Source organism: Budorcas taxicolor, chromosome 14 (assembly GCF_023091745.1).
Source record: "Budorcas taxicolor isolate Tak-1 chromosome 14, Takin1.1, whole genome shotgun sequence".
In the NCBI taxonomy this organism is placed as follows: domain Eukaryota; kingdom Metazoa; phylum Chordata; class Mammalia; order Artiodactyla; family Bovidae; genus Budorcas; species Budorcas taxicolor.
In genome coordinates this window covers 70,703,093-70,716,252 of record NC_068923.1, presented here as the reverse complement: position 1 = coordinate 70,716,252, position 13,160 = coordinate 70,703,093, and the positions used below count along the sequence as shown (strand labels likewise).

Sequence of the window (13,160 nt, the reverse complement as noted above, 5' to 3'; positions counted from 1 at the left end):
AGGATGCAGAAAAAAGGAAACTCAAACATAGGGCAGTGTTTTATTTAAAATGGATAATCAACAAAGACCTTATGTATAGTACATGGAACTCTGCTAAATGTTATGGGAGTTTGGGAAAGAATGGATACATGTATATGTATGGCTGAGTCCCTTTGCTGTCCACCTGAAACTCACATTGTTAATTGTCATAGTCCAATAAAAAATAAAAAGTTTAAAATAGATTATTATATATATAAATTGTTTCCTGTAAACCTCATGGTAACCACAATGCATAAACCTATAGCAGATACACAAGAGATTAAAAAGAAATCTAAGCATACCACTAGGGAATATTATCAAATCACAAAGAGAGCAAAAGGAGGAAGGAACAAAGAAATTACGAAATACCTGCAGATCAATTAACAAAATGGCTATAAGTATATATGTACATACTTCAAATATAAATGCACTAAATCCTCCAATTATAAGAGAGAGTGGCCGAATGGATAAAATAACAAGGCCCATCTATATGCTGCCTAAAAAAGACTTCTTTCAGACCAAAGGATGCACACACAGAGTATAAGTGAAGGAACAGTAAAAAGATATGACATGCAAATGGAATTTTAAAAGTTGAAGTAGCTATACAATCATACCTTGGAGATATTGTGGGTTTGATTCCAGACTACTATAGCAAAATGATTATCTCAATAAAGTGAGTCACAAAATTTTTGGTTTCCTAGCACATATTAAAGGTTATGTTCCCACTATACATAGTCTATTAAGTTTGCAATATATATAAAATATAGCCTTATATTTAAGCAATGTACATACCTTAATTTTAAAATATTTTATTGCTAAAATCCTAATCATCATCTGAACCTTCAGCTATTCATAATCTTTTTGTAACAGTCACACCAAAGACCACTGCTCACAGATTACCATAAAAACTACAATAATAAAAGTTTGAAATGTTGAGAGAATTACCAAAATGTGATACAGAGACATGAAGTGAGAAATGCTGTTGGAATAATGTGGAATAATGGCACTTCTTTGATGCCCTGTTGCCACAAAACTTCAATTTGTTAAAAAAAAAAAAATCTGTGACATACAGTAAAATAAGGTATGCTTGTACTTACATCAGGCAATAGAGTTTAAGACAAAGAGTATAATAAGAAACAAAGAAGGTCATTATATAATGATAAAGAGGTCAATCCAACAAGAGGATATAACATTTTAAAATATGTATGCATCCAATATAAAAGCACCTAAATTATAAAGCAACTATATTAATAGATCTAAAGGGAATAAAAGATGGTAATATCATAATAGTAGGGGACTTTAATACCACCATCAATAGATAGATAATGCAGAAAAAAGATCAATAAAATTGATCTTAATGTGTTTAAGGCTGAATAGACTTAAAAAAACATGCAGAACATTTCATCCAAAGGAAACAATACACATTCTTCTCAAATGTATATGAAGAATTCTATAGAAGAGATCATATGTTATACCACAAAATGTCTTAATAAATTTAAGAAGTTTGAAATCATATCAAGCATCCTTTAGACCACATGGTATACAACTAGAAATCAATTACAAAAAAAAGTAGAAAATTTACAAACAAATGGAGATTAAATAACAATACTGAACAATCAATGGGTCAATGAAAAAAATCTAAAGAGAAATTAAAAAATACCTTAAGAATATGAAAATAAAATATACCAAAGCTGATGCAATGGAACAAATGCAGTTCTAAGAGGAAAATTTATAGTGATTAATGTCTATATCAAGATTAAGAAAAAGGACACAACCTAACTTTATACTTCAAGGAATTAGAACAAGAACAACTAATTCCAAAATTATTAGAACGAAGGAAATAACAAAGATCAGAGCAGAAATAAATGAAATAAAGACTAAAAAGGCAAAACAAAAGATGAAATTCAGCGGATATTTTTAAAAAGTAAGCAAAATTGACAAATCTTTAGCAAGTCACCAAAAAAAAGAGAAAGAACTAAAATATATAAAGTTAGAAATAAGAGATTTTACTGTACCAGAGAAATACAAAGGATCATTAAGAGACTCCTATGAACTATTACATATCAACAAGTTGGACAACCAAGAAGAAATGGATAAATTCTTAGAAACATACAATCTACCAGGACTAAATCATTAAGAAATAGAAAACATGGATAGACTGATTACTAGTAAAGAGATTCAGCCAGTAACCAAAAACTTCCAACAAACAAAAGTCCAAGACCAAATGGCTTCACAGGTGAGTTCTATAAAACATTTAAAGAGAATTAACAACAATCACCTCAAACTGTTCCAAACATTTTGAGAGAGAGTACTTCAAATCTCATTTTTTGAGGTTAGCATTACTCTTGATACCAAAATTAGACAAGGACACTCGAAGAAAAGAAAATTACAGGTAAATATCACTGATGAACATGGATGCAAAAGTCCTCAAGAAAATATTAGCAAACTATGTATTTGTTCGGTTACATTTAATAAAATAAGTTAAATTTGTTAATTTATCAACAATAAAAAGGCTCATACATCATGATCAAGTGGGTTTTCTCCAGGGATACAAGGACGATTCAACATCTGCAAATCAACCAACATGATGCACCACATTAACAAAATAGAAGGATTAAAATCATATGATCTCCATAGATACAGAAAAACATTTGACAAAATTCAACATCTTTTTATAATAATGACTCTTAACAAAGTGAATATAGAAGGAACATCAGTTCAGTTAAGTTCAGTCGCTCAGTCGTGTCTGACTCTTTGTGACGCCATGAATCGCAGCACGCCAGGCCTACTTGTTCATCACCATCTCCTGGAGTTCACTCAGACTCACGTCCATAGAGTCCATGATGCCATCCAGCCACCTCATCCTCAGTTGTCCCCTTCTTCTCCTGCCCTTAATCTCTCCCAGCATCAGAGTCTTTTCCAATGAGTCAACTCTTCTCATGAGGTGGCCAAAGTACTGGAGTTTCAGCTTTAGCATCAGTCCTTCCAGTGAACACCCAGGACTGATCTCCTTCAGAATGGACTGGTTGGATCTCCTTGCAGTCCAAGGGACTCTCAGGAGTCTTCTCCAACACCACAGTTCAAAAGCATCCATTCTTCGGCACTCAGCCTTCTTCACAGTCCAACTCTCACATCCATACATGACCACAGGAAAACCCATAGCCTTGACTAGACGGATCTTAGTCGGCAAAGTAATGTCTCTGCTTTTGAATATACTATCTAGGTTGGTCATAACTTTTCTTCCAAGGAGTAAGTGTCTTTTAATTTCATGGCTGCATTCACCATCTGCAGTGATTTTGGAGCCCCAAAAAATAAAGTCTAACACTGTTTCCGCATCTATTTTCCATGGAGTGATGGGACCGGATGCCATGATCTTCACTTTCTGAATGTTGAGCTTTAAGCCAACTTTTTCACTCTCCTCTTTCACTTTCATCAAGAGGCTTTTTAGTTCCTCTTCACTTTCTGCCATAAGGGTGGTGTCATCTGCATATCTGAGGTGATTGATATTTCTCCTGGCAATCTTGATTCCAGCTTGTGTTTCTTCCAACCCAGCGTTTCTCATGATATACACTGCATAGAAGTTAAATAAGCAGGGTGACAATATACAGCCTTGACGTACTCCTTTTCCTATTTGGAATCAGTCTGTTGTTCCATGTCCAGTTCTAACTGTTGCTTCCTGACCTGCATACAGATTTCTCAAGAGGCAGGTTAGGTGGTCTGGTATTCCCATCTCTTTCAGAATTTTCCAGTTTATTGTGATCCACAAGGTCAAAGGCTTTGGCATAGTGAATAAAGCAGAAATAGATGTTTTTCTGGAACTCTCTTGCTTTTTCCATGATCCAGCGTATGTTGGCAATTTGATCTCTGGTTCCTCTGCCTTTTCTAAAACCAGCTTGAACATCAGGGAGTTCACAGTTCACATACTGCTGAAGCTTGGCTTGGAGAATTTTGAGCATTACTTTACTAGCATGTGAGATAAGTGCAATTGTATGGTAGTTTGAGCATTCTTTGGCATTGCCTTTCTTTGGGATTGAAATGAAAACTGACTTTTTCCAGTCCTGTGGCCACTGCTGAGGTTTCCAAATGTACTCGCATGTTGAGTGCAGCACTTTCACAGCATCATCTTTCAGGATTTCAAACAGCTCAACTGGAATTCCATCACCTCCACTAGCTTTGTTCATAGTGATGCTTTCTAAGGCCCACTTGACTTCACAGTCCAGGATGTCTGGCTCTAGATGAGTGATCACACCATCATGATCATCTGGGTCGTGAAGATCTTTTTTGTACAGTTCTTCTGTGTATTCTTGCCACCTCTTCTTAATATCTTCTGCTTCTGATAGGTCCATACCATTTCTGTCCTTTATCGAGCCCATCTTTGCATGAAATGTTCCCTTGGTATCTCTAATTTTCTTGAAGAGATCTCTAGTCTTTCCCATTCTGTTCTTTTCCTCTATTTCTTTGCATTGATCACTGAAGAAGGCTTTCTTATCTCTTCTTGCTATTCTTTGGAACTCTGCATTCAGATACTTATATCTTTCCTTTTCTCCTTTGCTTTTCACTTCTCTTCTTTTCACAGCTATTTGTAAAGCTTCCCCAGACAGCCATTTTTCTTTTTTGCATTTCTTTTCCATGGGGATGGTCTTGATCCCTGTCTCCTGTACAGTGTCACGAACCTCCATCCATAGTTCATCAGGCACTCAGATCTATCAGATCTAGGCCCTTAAATCTATTTCTCACTTCCACTGTATAATCATAAGGGATTTGATTTAGGTCATACCTGAATGGTCTAGCAGTTTTCCCTACTTTCTTCAATTTAAGTCTGAATTTGGCAATAAGGAGTTCATGATCTGAGCCACAGTCAGCTCCTGGTCTTGTTTTTGTTGACTGTATAGAGCTTCTCCATCTTTGGCTGCATAGAATATAATCAATCTGATTTCGGTGTTGACCATCTGGTGATGTCCATGTGTAGAGTCTTCTCTTGTGTTGTTGGAAGAGGGTGTTTGCTATGACCAGTGCATTTTCTTGGCAAAACTCTATTAGTCTTTGCCCTGCTTCATTCTGCATTCCAAGGCCAAATTTGCCTGTTACTCCAGGTGTTTCTTGACTTCCTACTTTTGCATTCCAGTCCCCTAGAATGAAAAGGACATCTTTTTTGGGTGTTAGTTCTAAAAGGTCTTGTAGGTCTTCGTAAAACCATTCAACTTCAGCTTCTTCAGCATTACTGGTTGGAGCATAGACTTGGATAACTATGATATTGAATGGTTTGCCTTGGAGGCGAACAGAGATCATTCTGTCGTTTTTGAGACTGCATCCAAGTACTGCATTTTGGACTCTTTTGTTGACCATGATGGCTACTCCATTTCTTCTGAGGGATTCCTGCCCACAGTAGTAGATATAATGGTCATCTGAGTTAAATTCACCCATTCCAGTCCATTTTAGTTCGCTGATTCCTAGAATGTCGACATTCACCCTTGCCATCTCTTGTTTGACCACTTCTAATTTGCCTTGATTCATGGACCTGACATTCCAGGTTTCTATGCAATATTGCTCTTTACAGCATCGGATCTTGCTTCTATCACCAGTCACATCCTCAACTGGGTATTGTTTTTGCTTTGGCTCCATCCCTTCATTCTTTCTGGAGTTATTTCTCCACTGATCTCCAGTAGCATATTGGGCACCTAATGACCTGGGGAGTTCCTCTTTTGGTATCCTATCATTTGCCTTTTCTTAGTGTTCATGAGGTTCTCAAGGCAAGAATACTGAAGTGGCTTGCCATTCCCTGCTCCAGTGGACCACGCTCTGTCAGACCTCTCCACCATGACCCCCCATCTTGGGTTGCCCTGCAGGCATGGCTTGGTTTCATTGAGTTAGACAAGGCTGTGGTCCTGATAAAACATCATACAGGACATGCCCACATCTAATATCATACTCAATTGTGTAAAGCTAAAAACTTTAGGGTCAGAATTTGGAAAATTCAGTAGTGGCCATGGGACTAGAAAAGGTCAATTTTCATTCCAATCACAAAGAAGGGCAATGCCAAAGATTGTTCAAACTTTCAAAGAAATCACTTAGACAACAGTTGCACTCATTTCATCTGCTAGTGAGGTAATGCTCAAAATGCTTCAAGCTAGGCTTCAGTAGTATGTGAACTAAGAACTTCCAGAAGTACAAACTGGATTTAGAAAAGGCAGAGAAACCAGAGATCAAATTGCCAACATCTGCTGGATCATAGAAAAAGCAAGGGAATTTCAGAAAAACACTGCTTCTGCTTCACTGCTTCTATGCTAAAGCCTTTGACTGTGCGGATAACAACAAATTTTGGAAAATTCTTAAGGAGATTGGAATACTAGACCACCTTACCTGCCTCCTGGGAAATCTGTACTCAGGTCAAGAAGCAACAATTAGAACAAGACATGAAACAACAGACTGGTTCAAATTTGCAAAAGGATTATGACAAGTCTGTACTATTGTCACCCTACTTATTTAAGTTATATGCAGAATACATCATGCAAAAGGATGGGCTGGATGACTCACAAGCTGAAATCAAGATTGCTGGGAGAAGTATCAGTAACCTCAGATATGCAGATAACACCAACTTAATGGCAGAAAGTGAAGAGGAATTAAAGAGCCTCTTGATGAAGGTGAAAGAGGAGAGTGAAAACCTGGCTTAAACCTCAACATTCACAAAATTAAGATCAAGGCATCCAGTTCCATCACTTAATGGCAAACAGATGGGGAAAAAAAAGTAAATAGTGACAGACTATTTTCTTGGGCTTTCAAATCACTGCAGATGGTGACTGTGGCCATGAAATTAAAAGACACTTGCTCTTTGAAAGAAAAGCTATGACAAACCTAGACAGCACATTATAAACCAGAGACATCACTTTGCCAACAAAGGTCTGTGTAGTCAAACTATGGTTTTTCCAGTAGTCATATATGGATGTGAGAGTTGAACCATAAAGAAGGCTGAGCACCAAAGAATTGATGCTTTCAAACTGTGGTGCTGGAGGAGACTCTTGAGAGTCCTTTGGACAGCAAGGAGATCAAACCCATCAATCCTGAATGAAATCAGTCCTGAATATTCATCGGAAGGACTGATGCTGAAGTTGAAGTTCCAATACTTTGATCACCTAATGCAAGGAGCCGATTCATTGGAAAAGACCCTGATGCTGGGAAAGTTTGAGGGGTGACAGAGACACTCAGACTCCCAACTCATGTCAAAGGACATGAGTTTGGGCAAACTCTAGGAGATGGTGAAGCACAGGGAAGCCTGGTGTGCTGCAGTCCATCAGGTTGCAAAGAGTTGGACATGACTAAGCAACTGAACAACAACAAGACAAGAATGCCCACTCTCACCACTTTTATTCAACATAGTATTGGAAGCCTGAGCCAGAGCATTTAGGTGAGAAAAAGAGTAAAAGAAATCCAAGTTTGAAAGGATGAAATAAAACTGTCACTAGTTGCAGAAGACATGGCAGTTTATATATATTTTAAATGCAAAAGTTGCAATAAAGTTAGGAAAGTTGCAAGATACAAAATAAAAAAACTGTTGTGTTTCTATACCAATAATACAGTATCAGAAAAGAATTAAGAAGACAATCTCATTTACAATTGCATCAAAAATAAATTTAAAGAAGTGAAAGACCTGTATACTGGAAATTATATGATGTTTCTGAAAGGTACTGAAGAAGATACAAATAAAATGGAAATATATTACTTGTTCATAGGTTGGAAGAATTAATATTATTAAATGTTCACACTACTGAAAATAGTGTATAGATTCAATGCAATCTCTATCAAAATTCCAGTGGAATTTTTCACAGAAATAGAGCAAACAATCCTGAAATGTATATGGAACCACAAACGACTCTGAAAGCCATAGTGATCTTGAGAAAGAAGAGCAAGCTGGAGACAACACAGTACCTAGTTTCAAACTATATCACAAAAGCTACAATCATGAAAACAGTATGGTATTAGTATAAAAGCAGAGACATAGATTAATGGAATAGAAGACAGCCCAGAAATAAGCCCATTTGTATATAGTCAATTAATTTGCTTAAATGAGCTAAGACTATATAAGGGACAAAGGACAGTTTTCAGTCAGTGATGTTGGGAAATCTGGAACATATGCAAAAGAATGACAGTGGTCTGCTATCTGATACCATACCCCAAATTTAACTCAAAACGGATTAAAGATTTGAACATAATACCTGAAACCATAAAACTTCTAGAAGAAAGCAGAGTGGTAAGCTCCTTGACCTAAGTCTTTACAATGGTTCATGGATTTGATGCCAAATGTAAAGCAATAAAAATAAAAACAAATGAAATTACATCAAACTAAAAGCCTCTCCACAGCAATGATATGAAAAGGCAACCAACTGAATGGGAGAAAATATTTGCAAACCAAGTATTTGATACTGGAATAATATTCAAAACATATAAAAACACATAGAATTCAATAGAAAAATAACAATCTAGTTAAAAAATAGGCAGAGAATTTGACTAAATTTTTTTTTCCAAAGAAGACACACAGATAGTCAACAGGTACATGAAATGGTGCTCAACATTACTGATAAATAGGGAAATGCAAATCAAAACTCCAATGGTTATTTATGCACGTCTGAATACTATGAAAAAAACAAATAGTATGCATTGCTGAGAAGACGGATGTATAATGTTGGTTGAAATATTAATTTGGTATAGCCACTATGTAAAAACTATATAGTGTTTCCTCAAAAACAGAACTACCAAGTGACGTGGGTCTTCCCTGGTGGCTCAGATAAAGCGTCTGCCTACAATGCGAGAGACCCGGGTTTGATCCTCTGGAGAAGGAAATGGCAACCCATTCCAGCGCTCTTGCCTGGAAAATCCCATGGATGGAGGAGTATAGTAGGATACAGTCCACGGGGTTGCAAAGAGTTGGACATGACTGAGCGACTTCACTTTCACTTTTACCATGTGACAGGTGGGGAGGAGTCTGCTGCTGCAGCCCGGGGAGCCAAGCCCTGCCCTGCTACACCTCAAGCCCCGCCCTGCTGCACCTCAAGCCGGCCCCTGATTCCCCGCCACCTCTAGGGCAGGCGGTGGGAGTAAGCGGGAGCCCGGGATAACAAGCCACCGCCTGGCCCGCGATTTCACCATTGTTCAGCTGGGTGGCCAAGGTGCCTGAGATCAATGCCATCCAGCAGGCCCGCCAGGAGGAGCTGCACTGCCAGACAGAATTCAATGACACCTTCGTGGGAAGTTTGAGGTGCTGTTTTGCGGCCATGTGGTGATGGCGCTCAGGAAGGCTCCACCAGCCCTGATCAACCAGTGCTTGGAACGCTTCAGTCACGTGAGTGGTGGCTTTTCCTCTCGGATCAGTTCCAGCCTGCACTGCAGCACTGGGGAATGCTGAGCTGGTCCTCAGCCAGTGCGCACGTCCTTCTCAAAGCCTTGGCTGCCGCTCCTTGGCCTTCCGAAAGGAGTTTCAGTATGCAGGCTTGCGGAGTAGTAGTTTCTTCAACTCTTTTGAGGAAAGTGTCATCCAGAACCACCTGATTAGTGAACTCAATATTGTGCAGCGGACAGATATTGAGGAAGCTTGAACTATGCTCTTCACAATTGGTCAATCAGAAGTTTACCTCATCAGTCCTGACACCAAAAAAATAGCGTTGGAGAAAAATTTTCAGGAGATATCCTTTTGCTTTCAGGGTATTAGATATACAGACTACTTTGGTTTCATCTGCCAGGATTCTTAAGGTGGTAGAGGCTTTCATTTCCTCTGTTATGTGTTTCAGCACACAAATGAAGCTCTGGTGGATGAGACTGTCAAGGGAGTGTGTAATTTCCTTGGTTCTGTCTCGCTGCAGAAAAAATTTGAAATGGCAGACCAGGGTTACAGCTTGGTTACAGCTCAGTGTTATTTGGCAAGCAAAGGAAAATACATCCTTGAGGTGTGAAGGCAGTCCAACCCACAAGAAGAGGCCAGGGCTCGATTTTGGCTCCTCTTTTTGTATGTTTTTTCCTTCCCCCTGAGCCTGCCCTACATAAATTGGGCTAGCCAGGAGGGCTGTTTGTTTCACCTGAGGTTCTCACTCTGGTCCTCAGATTTTCTTTTGTTTCATTTCCGCGGGCTTTTCTTTTCTTTGTCTTTTAGCCACTGCCATTTTGGACTCCTTTTTCCTATTCTAACTACCTATCAAGATCATGATGACCCTGAAGCAGGCCTTCATGATGGCCTCAGTGCAGCAGACAGTGAAGGTGCTGGTCCAGCTATGTGAGGGCTGCCCCCCTGCAGGGCCTGCACAAGCTCTGTGAGCAGATCGAGGGAATGAATTCTTCCAAAACCAAACTAGAGCTCCAGAAGCACCTGACAACATTAACTAATCAGGAGCAAGCAACTATTTGTGAGCAGGTTCAGAAATTGAAATCAAGGAATGAGCAGTGAGAGGATGAACTGGTTATTTCTTTCCTGAGATGTTTACATGAAGAGAAGCTAAAAGTTCACGTCCATATTGGGGAGATAAAAAAGACGTCACAGATTGCAGCAGAGAATATTGGAAGTGAATTACCATCAAGCACTACTCGATTTAGGCTGCTGCTGCTGCTAAGTCACTTCAGTCGTGTTCAGCTCTGTGCGACCCAATAGATGGCAGCCCACCAGGCTCCACCATCCCTGGGATTCTCCAGGCAAGAACACTGGAGTGGGTTGTCATTTCCTTCTCCAACGCATGAAAGTGAAAAGTGAAATTCAAGTCGCTCAGTCGTGTCCGACTCTTAGCGACCCCATGGACTGCAGCCTACCAGGCTCCTCCATCCATGGGATTTTCCAGGCAAGAGTACTGGAGTGGGGTGCCATTGCCTTCTCCTCAATTTAGGCTAGATATGCTGAAAAACAAAGTGAATAGATCTTTAACAGAATCTTTAGAAAGTATTTTGTCCTGGGATAATAAAGCCAGAGGCCTCCAGGAGCACTCAGCCAGTCTGGGTCTGGTCAGCTCTGTGTCTGGCACATTCAGTAACACCAGCAAAGAGCTGTCTGGCTGTGAAAAGGAGGCTTTGCCCATCTCCAAGAGCTGCTTCAGGATCCTCGGCTCCTTGGATGACCTGTCCAGTGACTCGGAGAGCCAACCTGTGGAAGAGCCAGCCCTGCTCTCACCCAAGCAGGGCTTCGAAAGGCACACCAACACCTGAGTCATGTCCTCATGGAATGCCAGGAGCCTCCACAGCTGGCATGGGGGTCCCCAGGGGTCTCACAAAGGAAGCTTGTGAGGTATCACTCAGTGAGCACAGAGACACCTCATGAATCAAAGAACTTTGAGTCCAAAGCTGACCACATGGGTGACGCCAGCAGGACCTCCATAAAGACACAGAGACCATGGAGGCAGCAGATCTTCCTTCGAGTGGCCACCTTCCCTGAAGGCCTGCAATTCTTCTAGCAGATACAAAGATCATTCAGAGCTGGGAGAGCTTTCCCCATGATCTCCTCTAGAACCAATTTGTGAAGATGGACCCCTTGGCCCTGTCCCAGAGGAACAGAAAAGGACATCTCATGAACACCGAGAGCTGTGGCAAAAGGCCATTCTACAACAGATACTGCTGCTCAGGATGGAGAAGGAAAATCAAAAGCTGCAAGCCTCTGAGAATGATTTGCTGAACAAGTGCCTAAAGCTTGATTATGAAGAAATCACTCCTTGTCTTAAAGAAGTGACTACAGTGTGGGCAAATATGCTAAGCACTCCAGGAAAATAAAAAACTAAGTTTGACATGGAAAAAAAATGCACTTGGCTGTTGGCCAAGGTGTGCCACGACATCACCGGGGTGAAATCTGGAAATTCTTGGTGGAGCAGTGCCACCTGAAGTACCTGTTCCTCAGCAAACAGCAACCCAAAGACACGCCCTACAAAGAGCTCTTAAAGCAGCTCACCTCCCAGCAGCACACCATTCTCATCAACCTCGGGTGAACCTTTCCAACACATCAGTACTCCTCTGCTCAGCTAGGAGCAGGGCAGCTGTTACTTTACAACATCCTGAAGGCCTGCTCGCTTCTAGACGAAGTGGGCTATTGCCAAGGTCTCAGCTTTGTAGCAGGCATCCTCCTGCTTCACATGGGTGAAGAAGAGGCGTTTAACATGCTCAAGTTTCTGATGTTCAACATGGGACTGTGGAAACAGTATCGAACGGACATGATTATTTTACAGATCCAGATGTACCAGCTCTCAAGCCTGTTCCATGATTACCACAGGGACCTATACAACCACCTGGAGGGGCATGAGCTCAGCCCCAGCCTCTGCCATGCCCTGGTTCCTCACTGTGCTTGCCTTGCAGTTCCCCCTGGGCTTCGTCCCAGAGTCTCTGATATGATCTTTCTTCAGGGATCAGAGGTCATATTTAAAGTGGCTTTAAGTCTTCTGGGATACCATAAGCCCTTGATTCTGCAGCATGAAAACCTAGAAACCATAGTTGACTTTATAAAAAGCACACTACCCAACCTGGGCTTGGTGCAGATGTTGAAGACCATCAGTCAAGTGTCTGAGATGGACTCCTCTAAAGTTACAGGCTTATGAAGTTGAGTACCACATGCTTCAGGAAGAGCTTATCGATTGTTCTCTCAGTGACAACCAAAGAATGGACAAATTAGAGAAGACCAACAGCAGAACTTACACAAACAGAACTGTGACCTCCTTGAACAACTGCAGGTGGCCAATGGGAGGATCCAGAGCCTGGGAGCCACCCCTGAGAAGCTCCTAACTAGCGAAAGCAAGCTAAAGCAGGCAACCCTGGCCTTGGAGCTGGAGTGGTCAGCCCTGCTGCAGACAGTAGAGCAGCTCTGGAGGCAGATGGCAGCGCTGGGGGGCCAGGAGCCTGACCCCACACTACCCGAGCCCTTGGGTGACTGACGGCCTGGGGCCCAACTCCCACCAGCCCACAGCTCCAGAACAGGTGTGGCCACCACCCTGACATTTTCCAGGCCTTAACTGAGAGAGATGAAGATGCTGGAGCAGAACAGAGAACAAAGCGTGCTTCTCAGGGAGGAGACTGGCTTGCCAGCACACAGATTCTTCTGAACTGACTCACAATGCAGGGAATGAATGTCTCAGTGTTTTCGTTGTAGTTTGGGTTTAATTCTTCCCTTTTCTAGTCCTGATTACTCAGTAGAT

At 41.0% G+C, this 13,160-nt stretch overlaps 1 pseudogene; it reads left to right on the top strand.

Moving 5' to 3' along the window:
* Positions 1-12,899, top strand: part of LOC128059202 (TBC1 domain family member 1-like) — a 29,665-nt pseudogene extending 16,766 nt beyond the window's left edge.
* Positions 12,900-13,160: the final 261 nt, after the last annotated feature.